General features: G+C 39.1%; 1 long non-coding RNA gene across 2 annotated transcripts in view; it reads left to right on the top strand.

The window, feature by feature from the left end:
• Positions 1-457: 457 nt before the first annotated feature.
• The window catches only part of LOC136848659 (uncharacterized), a 29,944-nt gene continuing 17,823 nt past the window's right edge, over positions 458-12,578 (top strand). Inside the window, exons 1-2 of one of the 2 annotated variants that reach the window (XR_010856086.1) lie at positions 458-596; positions 4,029-4,150. This is a non-coding gene — a long non-coding RNA (uncharacterized lncRNA). Of the gene's footprint in view, positions 643-4,028; positions 4,151-12,578 lie in introns of both variants that reach the window. The other variant, XR_010856087.1, reaches the window with a different exon arrangement.

The raw sequence follows: 12,578 nt of genomic DNA, 5'->3' as shown, positions 1-12,578 counted from the left end.
ATGTGGTCTTTGTACACAAGTTTATAGTGTACAAAAATGTAACAAGTCCATTCATATTGTATTGCAGAACGAAAGTTTAATAAATATTTTCTGGATCTCCTTCGGGTGTTTATGACATCTCTCTGTATCTCGAATCTATATTCTTAAAATGAATGAAGAATTACATTAGTTGCTCAGTCTTAAAAATCACCCTCTTTACATTACATTTCATTCTGTTATTTGTACTCCAGACAGATCATGTAAAATACCATGCAGCTAAACATGAAAAATTTTCCCTTCCTCTTAATTCATTCAGTCTCACATAACATTCCTTTTAACCCATTTCTCAAGTTCATTCTTCTGCAGATTTCACTTTCTATTTGTACTGCAGCTTTCATAAGTAAAACTGGGTAACTGTATCATTAACAATCATATCTCTAAATGTATTATGAGAAACTGTAAAACATTCCCAAAGCTTCGAAGGTTGTCAGCACTGCCATCTGTTGGTAGCAGTACCTAACCAAACCTCGGTTAAGGAGGCAGTCATTGGAATTGGTGTTTGTGACGAGAGTTACATAGTACACCGCAAGTACTGTTCGGTAGATTGTAGTTCAAAGGTAATTATTATTAATTGTGGGTTATCTGGCGTCACAACGTTCAAAGGTAAAATATTATAGACATTTATTTCGAATATATATATATTTGGGTAAAGTTTTCCAACCAGAATTTTCCTTTAAAACATAGGCTAAATGCATATTGGACCTGAAGATATTACTGCATTCTATTTTACAATACTTCAGTGTGTGCTTTGCACGCCTCTGAAGCGAGTAGGTGTAGTACTTATGTAGTGGACCTCACCTTTAGGCTATATCTTACAATTCGGGGGACTATAATGGAAAAACGGGGGTGATTTAGATTGGGGAAAACACCAAGCGAGCAAATACAAGGGACGATTCAAGCTGACTTCACCTGGGGGATTTAGTCCTTACTTAGCCTGGGGAAGCCCTTCGCCGCCTCTGAACGCTCCACCAAACCAAACCTAGGATGCTGGGTCCTTACCCAACCCAAGACCCCCTGCCTAACTAAACGTAGGGGGCTTCATCCTTCCTTAACTAGACCCAGACCCCTTGCCTAACCTAACATAGGGGCTTCATCCTTCCTTACCTAGCCACAGACCCCCTTCCTAGCCTAACATAGGGGCTGCATCCTTCCTTACCTAGTCACAGACCCCCTGCTTAACCTAATGTAGGGGGCAACACCCTTCCCTACCTAGCCACAGACCACCCCCCTAACCTAACCTAACCTAGGGCACTGCAAATGAATATTCATAAAGTTGCAACCTAACCAACCATGCTTAACCTAAAATGACTTTGAGCACCAGGTCCTTACCTTGGTGAATGATATTAATTTGAAAACAGTCCACAAACTTATCTTAATCAGAAAGAGAACATTTAGCGTGATTAACATTCTCTTTCGCTCATTTTGTGTTTTCCCCACTCAGAAACCCTACATTCCCAATATGGGCCCCTAAATTGTAGGATATAAAGTTGGGGTCCACTACCAAAGTATTCATATGCTGATGAAATAAATGCCAGAAATATTCAAAATGCTTATGAAAACATAGAAAAATCATGTTTTAAAGTTAAAATTAAAATAATGGCTTAAAGTAAAACAATACTCGTATTTTTCTTTTTTCGTCTCAGAGCAATGTAAAAAAAAAAATAAAGGACTTGAGTCATAACATTCTAGGATCATTATTGTTACTACAGTTTTCGTCATCATAGGCCTTTCAGTTTTTGGAGTACCTGTTGTACAAAGTAGCTTGTTAATGCACCGGTAATTCTAAGCCGGCTGTCCGCGGTGAGCTAGACTATGACAATTGACGTTTTCCTATGTTATTTTACTTGCTTTACAAGAATTTAAAGTAATATTTTGTCGGCCGGCTGTAACTAAGCTGTCATTGACCCTTGAAGACTACACGACTTGAATTGCCTAAAACGGAGGGTAGGTCTAAGCCAGCATTCCGCGGCAAGCCCCCCCACCTCCATAGCTAATACGGCAAAATTGTAACCAGTAAACACCCCTAAAAATACCAACATAACGTACCCAAGAGGTGTTTACTGGTTACAATTTTGCCGTATTAGCTTTGGAGGTGGGGGGGCGGGCTTGCCGCAGAATGCCGGCTTAGACCTACCCTTCGTTAGGTAATTCAAGTCGTGTAGTCTTCAAAGGTCAATCACAGTTTAGTTACAACCGGGCGACAAAATATTACTTTAAATTCTTGTAAAGCAAGTAAAATAACAAAGAAAAACGCCAATTGCCACAGTCTAGCTCACCGCGGACAGCCGGCTTAGAATTACCAATGCACCTTTATCCTTGATTTGGTTGTTAGGTAACCTTTTGTGCTTCTGCATTTTAGCTTTAGGCTAAATAATATGCCTTTTCCAGCAAAACTGGTGGTAATTCAATTTTTTTTGCCCTTTTTCATATTTAGAGTTATAAGGGGCGATTATGTAAAGGTTTGAAAATATAACTAGGGTCTTATAAAGGAGCTGGGACATTTGCAAATTATGGGTCCAAAAATTTCAGTTGACTTGACTGTGAGGAATCTTGAAGTTTACCAAATTATTACTGTAGACATGAAAAACATAGATTAATTAAATGCTATAATTCCCTAAGAATTTAGTAAAAATGTTGCAGCTGTTCAGGAGGATACTGAAAGCAGTTGAAGTCTTGGAAAGATGTTAGAGGGATGTAGAAATTTTGTAAACCCTTTCTGCACTGTTGTAAGTATCTAACTTAGTACAGTACAATAATATGTTAACCCCAGCTTTTCAAAAAGAAGAATGCCACAGTCATTGTCACTCAACCATTGACTATTTGATGCTGTGTTGGTTAGAAATTTGACTTTTCACCTAACCAGTTCTCAACCATTGAAAATTATACAGTATAAGGGAACATTCTTTAAGGAAAGCTACGGTAGAACTAAGTTATAGGTACACGGCGGGTATTTAGCTAGAAATGGCAGTTTCTTATAGTATTTTGGATGCTTATTAACAATTTAACGTTAATTTTTGGCGGTCGGCTGTAATTAACTTACAATTTACCTTTGAACTCTACCCTACGGTAAGGGGGACCCCGATGGGAATCCGTGGTCTCCATACGCGATCTTCACGAGACGGAGCACCGGTACGTCTATTTCGAACGGTTCATATCCCGTCTGGCAGGTGCAATAACTTGTTAACGTATGGGTAACTCACCCCCGGGCCAGTACTAAACACGGCGAAGGGACATTCCATTTGGCCGACAACAAACAAATGCACCACCAGTGTCAGAAGCCCTAAAAGTGTTGAAAAACCAGTTTCCAAGGTACTGCACTTGCCGGACGGGATATGAACCGTTCGAAACAGACGTAGCCGTGCTCTGTCTTGTGAAGATGGCGTTAGGAAACCCCTTGTTGGATGTACTTCAGGGGACAATTACAGGTTAATTACAGCCGACCGCCAAAAAATAACGTTGAATTGTAAATAAGCAACCAAAATGCTATAAGAAACTGCCATTTCTCGCTAAATACCCGCGGTGTCTCTATTACTTAGAAATACCAAAGCTACTTTTATACCCTTACATATTTTAAAGGACAGCTTTGTAGTCCAACACTAATAATATAATGTAATTTGGCCACAATAATTTAGTGCAGAGCACCATAGCATAGCCTATCAGAACCCCATAAAATACTGTGGCATGTATTTTCTGGTCTGTTAATAGATAATAGTAAATTTGTCACACAGTTTTCATTTAAATTGTCATTATTTCATGTAACTCCACAGCAAACACTTTCCATCATTATACACATATCTGCATTAACCATTAAAAATACTGAAATTTTAAAAGTTGAAACTAATTCAGAACTGTATCTATAATAGAGGTTATTATTATTATTATTATTATTATTATTATTATTATTATTATTATTATTATTATTATTATTGTTGTTATTATTTTATTACATTATTATTATTATTGTACAGTACATATTTTTTTTATTTCAGATACCAAAAATAAACTGAATATATTTGCCAAAAGTAATGCTTATCAAGACTGTTTTGTCACGTGAATTTGTTCAAGAATCACACAGTTGTAAAATGCTCATGAGAGTGGAGATTCTGTAAAGGTAAGATTTTCCAAGGACCTGGTCTTTTGAGGTGCCCATACATGGGAAATAATACGCATATAAAATGCACAAGTTAATAATGACAGTATTTAACACTTTGTAACTTGGGATTTGTATATTGTATTAAATTATGTCAAGATATTTAGTGTTGTTTGAAGATAAAATGAAGTCTCAATTATAAAGCCATCATAGGAGACTTGAGACTTGTGGTGGCCTGGTACTATTGTTCTGGACAGCACCAGGTGATGCAGTTGCCCAGTTCTTTGTAGTTGTGCTAGACAGGACAGATTGTAGATAACACAGTTAATAGTTGGCTTCCGTGATGGCAAGGTCTACTACTATGTTGTGTGCCTCAGAGACATCCTGGTAAATTGGTGAGTTTCAGCACATCAAGGATGTCTGTACAGAATTGTCATGTACCCTAGCCAAGTACATAGACCAGAACTGAGTGTGTTCCTGTACCTTCCTCATGAACATTGGAAGAGTGATCTTTGAGAACCTCATGGATGATGCTCCATTTTGATGGAGTGGGGCTGGCACTGTTGTTGCATGCAGTCAGGGTTAGATATCTGAGTAGGATTTTGTCAATAGTGCAGTAATGTGCAGCACCTTGTGTAAAGCTGCTCTGATGCCGTTTGTACAATCATCAACTCGTCAAAGAGTCAGCTGATAGAATTTGACCGTGGCTGATGACCTCATCAGGGTTTTGGAGGTGGTGTTGTGCAACACCTTCAGCCGTTGCACATCAAGGATTAGTTTCCATGTAAATGGTTGGAGCTCTTGAATTGAGTGGTGAAGAAGCTGCCTAAAAGAAGGGGTGGCCATCTTGATGTTTTTAGGTTGAGGTTGGCTTTGGTATGTTAAGCTTTGGGACTTGCATATGGCAAGAATAATCTTAGAATGTTTTTAGCATACATCCTTATGGTAATAGTATCACCATTCAAAGTAATGTGCAATAATCAGAGTGTGTAAATAATTACTGTAATGTGAATAGGAATCAATTCGTGGACTATATGAGTACTGTAATAGAAATTGTAAAAAGTATGGGCACTTAACAATGAGAGCTTCATTGTACTAAATGGGATAAGAATCCAGATGAGAGAGAGCAAGAAGTGAAATACTGTATATAGTAATATGAAGTGCCATAATAAGAGAGGGAGTGTATAGAGACTATCCTAAGAGCAATCAGGCAACCGTCGACTGATTTTGTATGGGATGAGAGAGAGGAGTAAGTTCAAGATCCCAGGAATACTGGTCAAAGAGACAGAAAATTATATACGCACAATGATCTGCTGAAAGTCATTGAAATTGAAGGCCACTGAAGACACGACTTTCCTGAAAGGGATATGATGGCCAAAAGATGATAAAATGACATATCAGATAGGGAATACTACTGTACTGTTACATCAGCTAAAGTGGCTGCAAATAATATCCACAGGGAATGAATGAATGTTCATCTTTCCAAGTCTGGCAGGCATTGCCGGCTGGTGTTAATGTTCAAGTGAACACAAGGGTTATATTAAAGCCCTAACTCCCGCAAACTGTTACTGTAGAACTTCCTGGTGGATGGGAAAATCATATGACTAATCTTTGGAAAACAGTGACAATAACAAAGGTAGTACTGGTGTGAAATGATTATGGGAGCTCATCCTCAAGACAGAAACTTCATTCCTAGGGGTAATTAATTGACAACTTACCATCCATACATTTTAACATTCTTAAGTTTACAGGAAGCACGCACAACCCTTTACAGTTTATACTAAAGGAAACTCTCGTATGAGATTACATGAAAAATGTTAAAAGTCCTCTTGTACATATGGGGGTCACATGCTGCAATAGAGAAAGTGAAAGACAGTAAGCAACAGTGATGCATAGGTTTTGACAGTTACATCTTGAGATGGAAAAGAGAGCAAAAATTGGTGATAAGAATGTATGGGATACAATTCTAGAGTTTGAGTCCCAAGAATAAGGGGCTACTATCGCAGAGGGAAGGCCTGATCTTGAACAGTGCAAGGATAAGTATATAACTTTGAACTTGAATCAGGCAATAATGAAAAGTTCTATAAATTACTGAGATGGTTTGAACCAACCAACGAATGGCACATATGCAATAACATAAGGAAAATATGACATTGTGACTTTCAGTATGAATAAAAAATAGTGATGCATGGTAGAAAACCCAGTAGCTCATATGCAGAGCCTATGGCCTGTCTTCTTGTCAAATGACAGTCCCATGATGCAGCAAACTTGAAATACTTGTAGAACGCCTTCAAAGCACAAAAATAAAATCTTACATAGATTCCATCGTATATTGACACAAATGCCTTGCCTGTCAAAGCCAATTAGCTGTTAAAAGTTACTCACATAATCCCTACAAGACATAAAAGAATATGTCGTCTTAAAGAGTGCCACCAACTCCACTATATCTACCCTATGTGGGGAAGTAGCATACAGTACAGTATTCTTGAGATTTAAAAATTTGATTGAGAAATTCCTTGACACAAACTTGATATGCACAGCATACTGACTACTTCACCATTGTTAACACTTTTCTTACCTTTGATCTATTCTGAACTTACCAACATGAAAAAATACACTCACACTGGGCATATACTTTAATCATCCACGCACTTGGTACGCACCTTACTCTAGTACAGTACTGTACACTAATCACCTAGTGTAATCTCTCACACAAGGTGAATACTTTAATGGACCCATCTTTCCTATCTAAGCTAACTAGCCTAGCATAGACTTGATTTATATAAGAACTGATTGCTTGAAATACTTGAATAAAACAGCTTTTGCTACACTTGTTAGTTCTATATGAGAATAAGGTTTGTATTAACACAGTTTTAGTGAATTTCAAGTTTTAAATTTTCTCTAGCTTAACCTTCCCCAACTAAATAACTTCTTATCAGTAAAGAGCAAAGTTGGGTACATTACTTCCATGACCCCCTTTACATTGCTTGTATTTGCTTAACTCTTTGCTGAATATGTCCAAATTTTTTTTTTCAAGTACCTCAGATTTCAGCTGTTAATGATCTCTTTAGTTAGTGTTTTGTGAATGTTAATGGCAAAGTATCGATGTCAGATTGCTCTTGGTGAAATTGTAAAATTCTCAGACACACACAGCTTCAGGTTTTCTACAGCAGAGGTGGTAGTAGTCTGTTTCTCTTGTGTATTCACCTAGACCTTTGTTTAGATTTCAGTGACCAAATTATTTATGGTGTGTGTGAAACTAGGTTGTTCAGGTTAATATTTGCAGGCTCTACAAAGCTTCTCAGCTTGGCTGATTTTGAAGCTGATTATAAAAAGCGTCTGGCTTCATTGAAAGTTCACTCCTATACCACCTGTCTTGCAAATCACTTGGAGTTATAATGGTTATGCAATGTATTAATTGTACCTAAGCTGACAAGTGGATTTGAGTCATTACAGCTGCCTCCCTTCATGCCTGAATATGGAGAGCCAAAGGACTATTCAGTCTCTTGATGAAAGTATGTGGATACTATGTTAAGCAACTCTCTAGCTGCATTTTCAGACTTGGCTCACACAGAGTAGGATGAGCTTTTAGATGTTCCCAAACTCCTTAACTGTCAATCAGTTAGTTAGTTATTATTATTATTATTATTTTTTTTTTTTTCAACAAAAATAAGCCCCAAATGCCACAGCCACTTTTCTTTGCTCAGTATGAAAGAATTGCTGAATAATGATACCGGATAGTGATATAAAGGCTTCAAACAGTCTGCAGTTTCTTTTTGACATCTGCTTGTACAGACACTACCCTACATACGAACAAGTTATGTTCTGAATGGCCGTTCACATCTTGAATTGTTCGTAAGTTGGTCTTCATGGCTGTTTAAATACAGTATGGTATAAAATCAGTACAGTACTGTACGTTTTTTCATCCTAAAACACACTACAATACTGTATGTACAGTATTGTATTTTATTTAGTACAGCACTTTATTAATAGAATGAATGATCATAAAACGTAAGTAAATTATGTGCAGAAAAAAATTTGAACTGTAGGGTGGCAAAGGGGAGCACTCCAAAGACAATTTTAATTTATGATCACATTTGTTCATATCTCTGAATGTGTGTAACTTGAATGTTTGTAAGTAGGGTAGTTTCTGTGTTATAAAATTCATATATTAAAGCAGGAAAGAAAGAGCTGTCCAAGTAGAGTAATGGGAGTTTCCTTAAGGATATCCACTGCATAAGGGCTGTGCTGGTTTATCTGTTGCAGGAGCTATGTTTAGAGCTATTTAACTTGATGTTGAAAGCAGTGGGTCTTTGTGGAGTGTAATGTAAATTTTTACTCTAATAATGCTAAGAGAAATTGCAACCCATAATGAAAATGAATACAGCGCTGAATTTTTAACAAATCCCCAAGTTTGCTAAATTCTCGAGAGTATTTTGATAAAAAACCACCATTGATGGCTCATATCTCTTGAGTAGTTGCATTTAAGTTTTTGTGGTAAAGAAATACATTATTGCCAGTTACAAGCACACAAGTGTGAACCACAAATAAAAGCAAATAGTGTGGCAAGGAGTGTAGCATTAAATAAACTGAGCATTTCTTTGTCATTTAGGGATACTTTACCACGTATTAATCCCTAATGGATGGGCATGATCATATGAGGATCTATAACAGGTTTTGAGCTATAGACGGGCTAACACATAGTATTAATATTATGCGCTATACAATTTGGATGAATTTAGTAGGAAAGATGTTTATATCACTTCAGTAGTCCCTAAATGACTTAAGGCAATTGTAGTAGCTCAGCACAGGACAGAGGGGGATCATTGTGCCTTGAGACTCGATGGGGGAATGTATTGCCCCTCTCTATCCCATGATGTCTTTATTTATTTGCTCATAAATATACCTAGGGATTGCTGTTGGTTTTAGTTCTTATCTTTTATAATAGTATGTCAGCTATAATTGTCATTTTACAAAGAAATATCAGGAAAAACATGTATACCTCACAAAAAGGTACTGCATCTCCCCATCTCACTAAATCTTGTAAATATTTTACAATAAAATACTCAGAATGTATTACTGATTTTAGGTCTTATCTGTTACGAAAATGTGTGAGCTATAATTACTGTATAATTTTACAAAATAAAATAAATTATTAGAAAAAACATGTATAACTTTGTAAAATTAGCATATTTTTACAAGTGTCTTGGAAAAAAGGCCCAGCACAGGGTTGTAAATATTCATTTTCAATTTCCCATGGAAGGTACAGAAATTCTTATAGGATTTTTTTTTTTTTTTACACCATTTGCATTTGCATATCTTCCTCTTTCCATTGAAGTGTTTTTTTTCTTAAATTGGCCAACCTTAAAGTTTGCCTGGTCTGGGGGGGGGTATGCATAATATATATTTAGCCCATCCCTTAAGGGTTAAAAGAAAACTTACTGGACATGTATTATGGAAATAACTCCACTGAATTAATCTTGTCTATTCAATTGAAGATAATGTAATGTACTTCCATTACCGACTGTCTCTTTGGTTCAGTCTCGGTGTACATGTAATAAACAAACATAAAAAAAGGCTTCACATAAATTAGTTGCAGTCTCTCTCTTGTTATAGGTTATTTGGGAGGCCAGATTGTAGTTTCTGTAGGAGCACCTAATTTTACACCTGTGGAAACTGTTTTATCTTTAGCTTTGATTTGATCCTTGAACTTGGATGTATCATTTATCGTTGAACTTAATGTTGTAAGTACGACTGTTATTACATTCACTAATATTTTTATTTTACTTTTGTCAGGCCCATGTGCATTGAACAAAAACTTTTTTTTTTATAAAAATTTTTGTATTGTTAATTTTTGTAAGTTTAAAACAGTCCAAAAACCTGTTATTGACAGAGATTATTATGTATTATTATGTCTAGAGCACTGAAATGTTTAGGAGAGGTTAGGTGACCTGTTGAAAAGAAAAGTAGGCTGTAATATCATGTGAATACAGTAGAAGAAATGTGGAAAGGCTTAATTACAAAAGTCAAGATTTTAAAGATGAAGGCAAAATTTTAATTTTGTTCATGAGACTTACCTGTCAGATATATATATAGCTGTAATCTCCGAAGTCCGACAGAATTTCAAAATTCGCGGCACACGCAGTGGCCAATTAGGTGGTTAGTACACATTCCCGCCGCTGGGAGGCGGGCATCAGGAACCATTCCCATTTTCTATTCAGATTTTCTCTGTCGCCGGACTGTCAACACTCGTTGTCAGTTCCCCCGCCATTTGGATTTCGAAATTTGTTGTCACTTAAGTATTTTGGTTGTTTTTTGGTTTTGACTTGGATCTGTGACTTGGCATACGCTTTTCTGGACCGTTTTTGATTTTGCTTTTGACTTTTCTTTAAATAAGATGTCTTCCTCTAGCTATCGTGTCTGTAGCTTGGGTGATTGTAAGGTGAGGCTATCGAAGGCTTCTGTAGATCCTCACACTTTATGTATGAAATGCAGGGGTATGGAATGTTCTATGGAGAATCATTGTAATGAATGTGAGGGATTATCTGAAGGGGAGTGGAAGAAGTATGAATCCTATATGCGCAAATTGGAGCGTGATAGGTTGAGGAGGTCTTCCTCCAGGAGTGCTTCTGTAGACGGACAGTCAGGGATTTCTCATGTTAGTAACCCTGTAGTTTTTAGTCCTAACCCCGTAGTGTTGCCTTCGGGTCCTGAGGTTGTTGCTGCAGAGAATAATACCTTGGCTCTCGTTTTAGAGTCAATTCGCGCTCTTGAAAGAAAACAAAGTGAATGCCCTGCAAGCGCAAAGTGTTGTTCGTGTTAATGCCCCTAGTGTTGTGGAGGGGGCGTCAGTTCGGCCCTATAATGCTTCTAGGCCTGGACCTCTGCCGAACTCCCAGGATACAGGGAGGGGGCATGTCGAAAGCCGCATGAAGGTTACGGGGACTTCCCACCGATCTGACGTCCCCTTCGCAGGTCCTGATGACCCTACCCAGGCTGCCAAGGATCGTGCACTGGCACGTATCCATAAGGATTGCTTCTCGTCCTCCGACACGCCCTCCCCAAGTAGGGGTTGGAGCTCGGTTGGACTCTCGCCCTCTTAAGAGAAGCTTGAGAGGAGAGGACGCTTCACGTCCTCTTCCTCTAGACGTGTTGTGCTCTTCCCCTGAAAGTTTCGGGGATGTTCCTCATCGGAAGAAGTTTCGTTGTGCAACGGATGATGACGCTGCTCGACCCCCCAGTCACGCTAAGGCAAGGGCTGTTGCTTATTCACCGGTGAGAAAGAAGACGACGTCCCTTCTCCCCTCTCCTTCTCGCAGGTTCAGCCCTTCTCCCGAGAGAGCTGTTTCTCCAACACGTCAGATTTTGTTGGGCTTGCAACAGCAGCTGGATAATCTCATGGACCGTAGAAAGGACAGGCCTCGTCGTAAGGATCTGCATCTGCCTGTTAAGAAGTCCAGGCCTTCTCCTTCATCTCCTGCTTCATCGTCTTCGTCTGCTAGATCGCATGAAGCTTCTCGTCTTTCACCTAAAGAAGGTATAAAGAAGCTTCCTTCTCGTCTTCCCCGTTTTGAAGAGTTGGACGTTTCTCTCGATACGCGCCAGGAGCGCGTGTCTCGCGCTTCGCGCGCTCCTCACGCTTCTCACGCTTCTCGCGCGCCTCGCCTTGAGTCTCGGCGCGCTCCCAACCAGGACGCTTCGCGCGCGCCACAACGTGAAGCTCTTTCCGTATCCAGCCTTGGAGCTGCGCGCGCTCCCCGCCAGGACGCTCCTCGCTCGCCTCGCGTTATATCTTCACGCCTTTCTTTAAAATTGACACCACGCCTGCAGTGCTTCTTGATGCTCAACTTCCCGCTTCGACTTCTGTCGTTCTTCAGGATTTAGCCACGACTTCTTCTAAATACGACAGGTCCTGCTTGGACGATCGGCGAGGTCGGGTCTCCTTCCTCCTCGCTCTCTTGACACTCCAGCGGAGGAAGAAGAACCCCTTCCGTCAGAGCCTTTACGAAGAGAAACAAGCTTCTTCTTCTACTGATTATCAAACTCTGACTGTTTTGTTTAAGGATCTTTTTCCTGATACTTTTCAAGCTTCAGCTCCTCGCTCTCCCCCTTCTCAGTTGGCTTCGTCTCAAGCGAGAAGATCTCCTGGTTTTCTTAAGATGAAGAAGTCCTTCTCTACCAAGAGGGCATTCAAGAAAGTTCAGGACTGGATGACTACGAGAAAAAACCAAGGAAAGTCTTCTTTCGCTTTGCCTCCTTCACGTTTGTCTGGCAAAGCAGGCATGTGGTATGAGACAGGTGAAGATATTGGCTTGACAGTTCCCTCGACTTCTCAAGGAGACTTTGCGAGTCTTGTTGACGCCTCCAGAAGATCTCATTTGTCCTCTTCTAAGGTTTCTTGGACACTTACGGAAATAGACCACCATCTTAAAGGACTCTTCAGGACTGT

This window comes from Macrobrachium rosenbergii, chromosome 19 (genome assembly GCF_040412425.1).
Source record: "Macrobrachium rosenbergii isolate ZJJX-2024 chromosome 19, ASM4041242v1, whole genome shotgun sequence".
NCBI lineage: Eukaryota > Metazoa > Arthropoda > Malacostraca > Decapoda > Palaemonidae > Macrobrachium > Macrobrachium rosenbergii.
This window is presented reverse-complemented; position numbering and strand designations above follow the sequence as displayed.